This window comes from Propithecus coquereli, unplaced genomic scaffold (assembly GCF_000956105.1).
Source record: "Propithecus coquereli isolate 6110/MARCELLA unplaced genomic scaffold, Pcoq_1.0 Scaffold110, whole genome shotgun sequence".
Classification (NCBI taxonomy): Eukaryota; Metazoa; Chordata; class Mammalia; order Primates; family Indriidae; genus Propithecus; species Propithecus coquereli.
Genome location: NW_012134970.1, coordinates 229,810 through 236,492, shown reverse-complemented (window position 1 = coordinate 236,492; position 6,683 = coordinate 229,810). Strand labels below are relative to the sequence as shown.

The window sequence follows — 6,683 nt, the reverse complement described above, 5'->3', positions numbered from 1 at the left end:
TTAATTCCAATTTTGGCTGTTGTGAATGGTGCTGCAGTGAACACGAGCTAGCAGATACCGTTTCTATATATTGATTTCCTTTCTTTTGAATATATGTTGAATAGCAGAATTTGCTGGATCACATGGTAGTTCTATTTTCAGTTGTTTGATGACCCTCCATACAGTTCTCCATAGTAGCTGTAGTAATTTATATTCCCACCGACAGTATACAAAGGTTCCCCTTTCTCCACATATTCACCAGCATCTATTACTGTCTGTCTTTTTGATAAAAAGCCATTTTAACTGGGGTAAGATGTATCATTATAATTTTGATTCGCACTTTCCTGATGATTAATGATGTTGAGCATTTCTTCATATACCTGTTGGCCATTTGTGTGTCTTATTTGGAGAAATGTCTATTCAGATCTCTTACCTACTTTTTAATTGAATTATTTGTTTTTTTGCTATTGAGTTGTTTGAGCTCCTTTTATATTTTGATTATTAATTTCTTGTCAGATGCATAGTTTGCACGTATTGTCTTCCATTCTGTGGGTTGTCTCTTCACTTTGTTGCTTGTTTCCTTTGCTCTGCAGAAGCTTTTTAGCTTGATGCAATCCCATTTGTCTATTTTTGCCTTGGTCGCCTATGCCTTTTGAGGTCTTACACAAAAAATCTTTCCCCCACCAATGTCCTGGTGCAATTCTTCAATGTTTTCTTCTAGTGGTTTCATAGTTTGAGGTCTTAGATTTATGTCTTTAATTCAGTTTGATTTGAGTTTTGTATATGGTCAGAGAGAGGGGTCTAGTTTCATTCTTCTGTAGATGGTTATCCAGTTTTCTAAGCACCATTTATCGAAGAGACTATCCTTCCCCATTGTATATTCTTGGTGCCTTTGTCAAAAATCAGTTGCCTGTAAATGTGTGGATTGATATCTAGGTTCTCTTTTCTGTTCCATTGGTCTATATGTCTGTTTTTATGCCAGTACCATGCTTATTTGGTTACTATAGCTTTGTAGTATATTTTGAAGTTAGGTAGTATGATGCTTCCAACTTTGTTCTTTTTGCTCAGGATCGCTTTGGCTATTTGGGGTCTTTTGTGGTTTCATATACATTTTAGAATTGTTTTTTCCATTTCTGTGAAAAATGTTATTGGTATTTTGATAGGGATTGCATTGAATCTGTAAATTGATTTGGGTAGCATTGTCATTTTAACAATATAATTCTTCCAGTCCATGAGCATGGAATATCTTTCCATTTTTTTGTGTCCTCTTCAGTTTTTTTAATTGATGTTTTATAGTTTTCCTTGTATCTATCTTTTATTTCTTTGGTTAAATTGATTCCTAAGTATTTTATATTTTTTATAGCTATTGTAAATGAGATTGCTTTCTTGCTTTCTTTTTCAGATGGTTCACTATTGGCATATATAAATGCTAGTGATTTTTGTGTGTTGATTTTGTATCCTGCAGCTTTGCTGAATTCTTTTATCAGTTCCAACAGTTTTTTGGTGGAGTCTCTAGGTTTTTCTATGCATAAGATCATGTCATCTGCAAACAAGGATAATTTTACTTCTTCCTTTCCAATTTAGATGCCCTTTAGTTTTTTCTCTTGCCTAATTGCTCAAGGATTTCCAGTATTATGTTGAATAAAAGTGGGGGAAGTGGGCATCTTTGTCTTGTTCCAGATCTTAGAGGAAAGGCTTTCAGTTTTTCTCTGTTCAATATGAAGTTAGCTGTGGGTTTCTCATATGTGGCCTTTATTGTTTTGAGGTGTGTTACTTCTCTACACACCTCAAAATTTTTGAGGGTTTTTATCATAAAGGAATGTTGAGTTTTGTCAAATGCTTTTTCAGCATCTATTGAAATGGTCATATAGTTTTTGTTTTGGGTTCTGCTAATGTAATATAGCATGTTTATTGTTTTTGTGTATGTTGAACCATCCTTACATACCTGGAATGAATCCCACTTGATCATGGTGAATAATCTTTTTAACGTGTTGTTGAATTTAGTTTGCTAATATTTTGTTGGAGATTTTTGCATGTATGTTTGTCATTGATATTGGCCTGTAGTTTTATTTTCTTGTTGTTTCTTTGTCTGGCTTTGGTACCAAGGTAATGCTGGCCTCGTACAATGAGTTTGGAAGCATTCTCTCCTCTTCAATTTTTTTTACCTTGGGGGGTAGTCTTATTTGGGTTGAATCTGTTTGGTGTTCTAAGACCTTCCCATACCTGGCTATTTATATCTTTCTTAAGTTTTGGGAAGTTTTCTGCTATTATTTCTTAGAATAGGCTTTCAACCCCTTGCTCTTGCTCACCTCCCTCTTGAACACCAATAATCCTTAGATTTGTTCTTTTGAGGTAATCTTCTATATCTTGTAGGTGATCTTTATTCCTTTTTTTTCCCCTTCTTTTTTCTCCTCTGACTGCATTTTCAAATAGCCAGTCTTTGAGCTTGCCAATTCTTTCCTCTGCTTGGTTTATTCTGCTGTTGAGAGCCTCTGAAGAGTTCTTCAAATGTATTCCTCAGTTCCAAGATTTCTGTTTGATTTTTTAGTATTTCAATCTCTTAGTTAAATTTCTGTGACAAATTTCAGAATTGTTTTTCTGTGTTATCTTGGAGATCATTGAGTTTGAGTTTCCTTTTAAGTTTTAAGTTAAGTTTCTTTTAAGTTCCTTTTCCATTTAAGTTTCTTAAACCACCTGCTATTTTGAATTATTGGTCAGAGAGCTCACAAACTGCCATCTCGTTAGGGTCAGTCACCAGATTTTTGCTTTGTTCTTCTGGGAATGTCATGGTTCTCTATTTGCTGTTGTTTCTTGTGTTTATATGTCTGTATCTTTGCATTGAAGGATTACTTATTCCTATTTTCTCTCTCTGGCTTGTTTTGGTTTTTACTGAATGTATTTTCTTAGCAAATCTTCACTGGTAGGTCACTGCCTCTTTTTAGGCTCTCTACATGGTGCCTTAAGCCCAGGTTTGCCTCTGCTCCAGTAAGTCATTTGAGCACTGCCTTTCCACAGGCAGAGTTCCCACAGAAATTATTCTCACAGTGTGGGAAAGTCCAGGGAACCTGGGGAATGAACCTTCTACAGCATGGTGCTGCTGAATAGACACTCTGATTTATCTTCTCCTTTGGCCAAGTCACAGAGCAGTTTCTGGGGCTAGGGATGGTAGTCCCACCTCTCCTATATGTCTCTGCCTATCCTTAGGGATATTTCTCCCTTTAGGCAGTCACAGTGCTTCCTGTGGGTTAAGCCTAGGGCAGGTCTTCTGCCAGCGAATGCAAGAAGGTGGGGAAGCAGATCAACCACCTCAATTTCACTTTTTCCATTGTAGAAACTGTGAGTTGCGGGGAGATATTCCATGTGCTTGGTGGCGGGCAGAATGGGGGAGCATGGTGTCACAGATGTTGAATTCTGATTCTCTTACCATCTCCTTGGAGTTTTTCCACTGCTCCTTGGCCCTGCGGAGCTGTCTCATCCTCGTACTTGAGCTCTGTATTGTTGGTGGTATAGATCTCATTGCTGTACATTTGGTTTTATTTTTCTCTGGGGAGGAGTGAAGCCAGCTTGCCTCTGTGCTGCCATTTTGGAACCAGAAGTCTCCAGAAACTTTTTTTTAATGTTAATCATTTACATTCCTAACAGAAATAAGTTTCATCTACCTAGTTTTTGCTTAAATCTTCCAATACCATTGTATAGTTATTACAAATGATATGTATTAACATTAAGGTAGTGAGTAAACAGATATTGTTTAAAGTAAATTTTCTATTGAATTTTGAAAAATATATTTAACCTTTGCATAAGCAAAATGGCCAAAAGATTATAACTTAAAATGATATTGTAATGGGAACTGATAGCAAATCTAGTACTGTGAGTGTTTTCTTTAATGTGGAAAAGAGAGTAACAGATTTATAGTGTAAAAATGATGTATTAAAAGAAGAGACTAATCATACTTCGTATGCCCAAAGCTAAGTTTTGATTATATGTTTATTCATTTTAAGAGTTTATAAAGCTACTAATGGAAAATTAAGGGCTCGTGCTATACAAATGATGTGTTTTTATGTTATTAGTTATGTTGGAAGATTAACATTTCTTCCTACCATATCAGATGGTTATATGGATCAAGTGACATGGGGTAGGATAGTGCTTTGACAACTATAAAATCTTAAATATAAGGAATCATTATGCCTTAAAGAGAAATGGTTAAACTTAAAAATATTCATTAAAAATGTATCTAGAGTTAATTAGGATAAACTTTGGGTGCCATTTTATCTTTAGTAAGAAAGGGTTGTATTCCTTAATTTTCAAATTATTTCACATAATAAATATTCTTTTAGAAATATATGAAGCAATGCCTTATTGACATTGCGATGGTAGCTTGACTTTCTAGGTCCATTTTCATTTGAAATGCTGCCATAATTAGTCTAATTCCCGGTCTGTTAGCAACATGGCCATACTCAGAGCTAATGTTCAGACTTATCTGCCAAGAGAGCATAGGTTGGTTCCTGACACTTTAGACAAAGATAACACCTTTCCAGAGTAAGTGAACTAGTTCAGAGTTTCTCATCCTGGAGTCTAGTATTCCCACAAAGATACGAGGACAGTGAGGGATTGTTTAAGGTCACAGAATTAACATAATCATCTACCTGAAACCCCAGTTTTACTCAATGGTAGTTTGCATAAAACATCCCTTTTATATTGAAACAAGTAGGTGTATTATGAGTAGCCAGATATTTACACATTATTAATGTAAAATGGAGATCTTCACTTTCTTTTAATTGCCTTCTTGTTTTTCCTTCCTGACATACACTCATTGCCTCTCTCTCAACCCCTTTTCCCTTCTTTTCCCCTTTCTTCCTCTTCCTTTGCCTCCATTTCCATGCATGTGTTCAGGCTTCTGCCATTAGAATTATATCATTGAAAGAGTTTGAGAACTAATGTAATAAAAAGAGCTGCTTGGTGATACATAGTAGGATCTTAACAAATATTAATCCTACCTATTCATCTATCACTTCCTTCCTTGTGTTCCGTATTTTCAGACTATTCTTATCCTACACAATAATCAGGTTTAAAGTAAATAGCAAATAAGATATAAGGTAATAGGCCCTACATAAGATTATAGTCATCACTTTACAGTGTGTAACAAAAGGTATTTAAATAGAGTTGACTAGTTCTCAGGGAAAAAATAGAGTATGAAAATAAATTTGCACAATTAAGACTTTCTAAACCAGAATATTCCACACTTGGAAATACTGGTTTTAAATGTATATTTCAGTATCAAAACTACTATTCAGATATAAAAAAAGAATAAGTTGCTCTTACAGTTATTATTTAGCATCCTTGTATAATTGTTTTCTGGAGGCTATGTATGCTAATGACCTGACTTTTTATTTTGTTGGGGAGAAGGGAAGCTTCCCCTTTGCCCCCAGAAGGTTTGCTGAAAGATCAACTCACAATAAGACAGATTAATAAGAGAAAAAGATTTATTTACCGTGTGCACAGGGCGAATCACAGAGTGATAACCCAATATCCCAATGGGGTCCAGAAATTTATATACTCTCATTTTAGATGGGGGAGTGGAGATGAGGAATATAGGTAATTCTGTTTAGGAGGAATAAATGGTTACTAGGGAGGGTGAATAGATACTTGGGAGAATGAATGGATGAGGGAAACAGATTGACTTGTAAATGATTCTCTTCGGAAATTAAATTAACCTGAGAGACAGGTATTATTTTTAAAATGGATTGGGCCAGGTCCGATTGTATTCTTGATCTTCTTTCCTGCAATATATTGAGATATCAGGGAGGGGAAGGGAAGTCAATTGTTCTTTTTAGTGGGTCTGGTTTTATGAAGATAGAGGAAAGCCTCTTCCAGTGTCTATTGATCTCTAAGGGCCTTTAATTTAAAATACTCTTTATACTAAGGAGTCATATATTGGGGTGAAATTTCCTGAGCTCCTTTAACTTCCGTAGGAAATCTGGATATCGTGCATACCCTAGTCAGTAACGTACTGGGCATAAACGTCTTAGAAAGGGAAATAAGTAGTACTTCTTGAAGAAGAACAACAGTTATAACTATATGTAACTTGCCATCATAACTGATAATCAAGCATAGGCTTCTTTGGGGATGACAACATTAAAGAACAATTTATCTAAATATTTATAATGTGAAATAATACTTGTTTTCTTGAAAATCTACTTTTCTTTAGTTTGGGAACCCGTTGTTTGAATTTGCTTGGTTTCCAGCAGTTTATGGGCGATAATGATATGACATCAGACTTAGTTGATGAAGGAAAAGAATTAATCAGACGAGGTAAGATATGTCTTTTAAAATAAATGAAGAAAAAATGCTAAGTGCTCAAACTCAAAAAACAAAATTAATGTTTGTATAATTTGTAAATAATTTTAATCTATCTTAAGGAATTCTAAGGCTGATCATGGTAGTTTACACCTGTAATCCCAGCACTTTGGAACGCTGAGGTAGAAGGATTGCTTGAGGCCAGGAGTTCGAGATCAGCCTGAGCAAGAGTGAGATCCCATCTCTACAAAAAATAGAAAAATTAGCCAGGTGTGATGGTGTGCACCTGTAGTCCCAGCTACTTAGGAGGTTGAGGCAGGAGGATTGCTCAATCTAGGAATTTGAGGTTGCAGTGAACTCTGCTGATACCACTGCACTCTAGCCCAGGAGACAGAGCAAGACCTTGTCTC

The 6,683-nt window shown here is 35.6% G+C and overlaps 1 protein-coding gene across 1 annotated transcript in view; it reads left to right on the top strand.

The window, feature by feature from the left end:
- The window catches only part of LMBRD2 (LMBR1 domain containing 2), a 53,460-nt gene that overhangs the window by 40,067 nt on the left and 6,710 nt on the right, over positions 1 to 6,683 (top strand). The window lies entirely within an intron of this gene.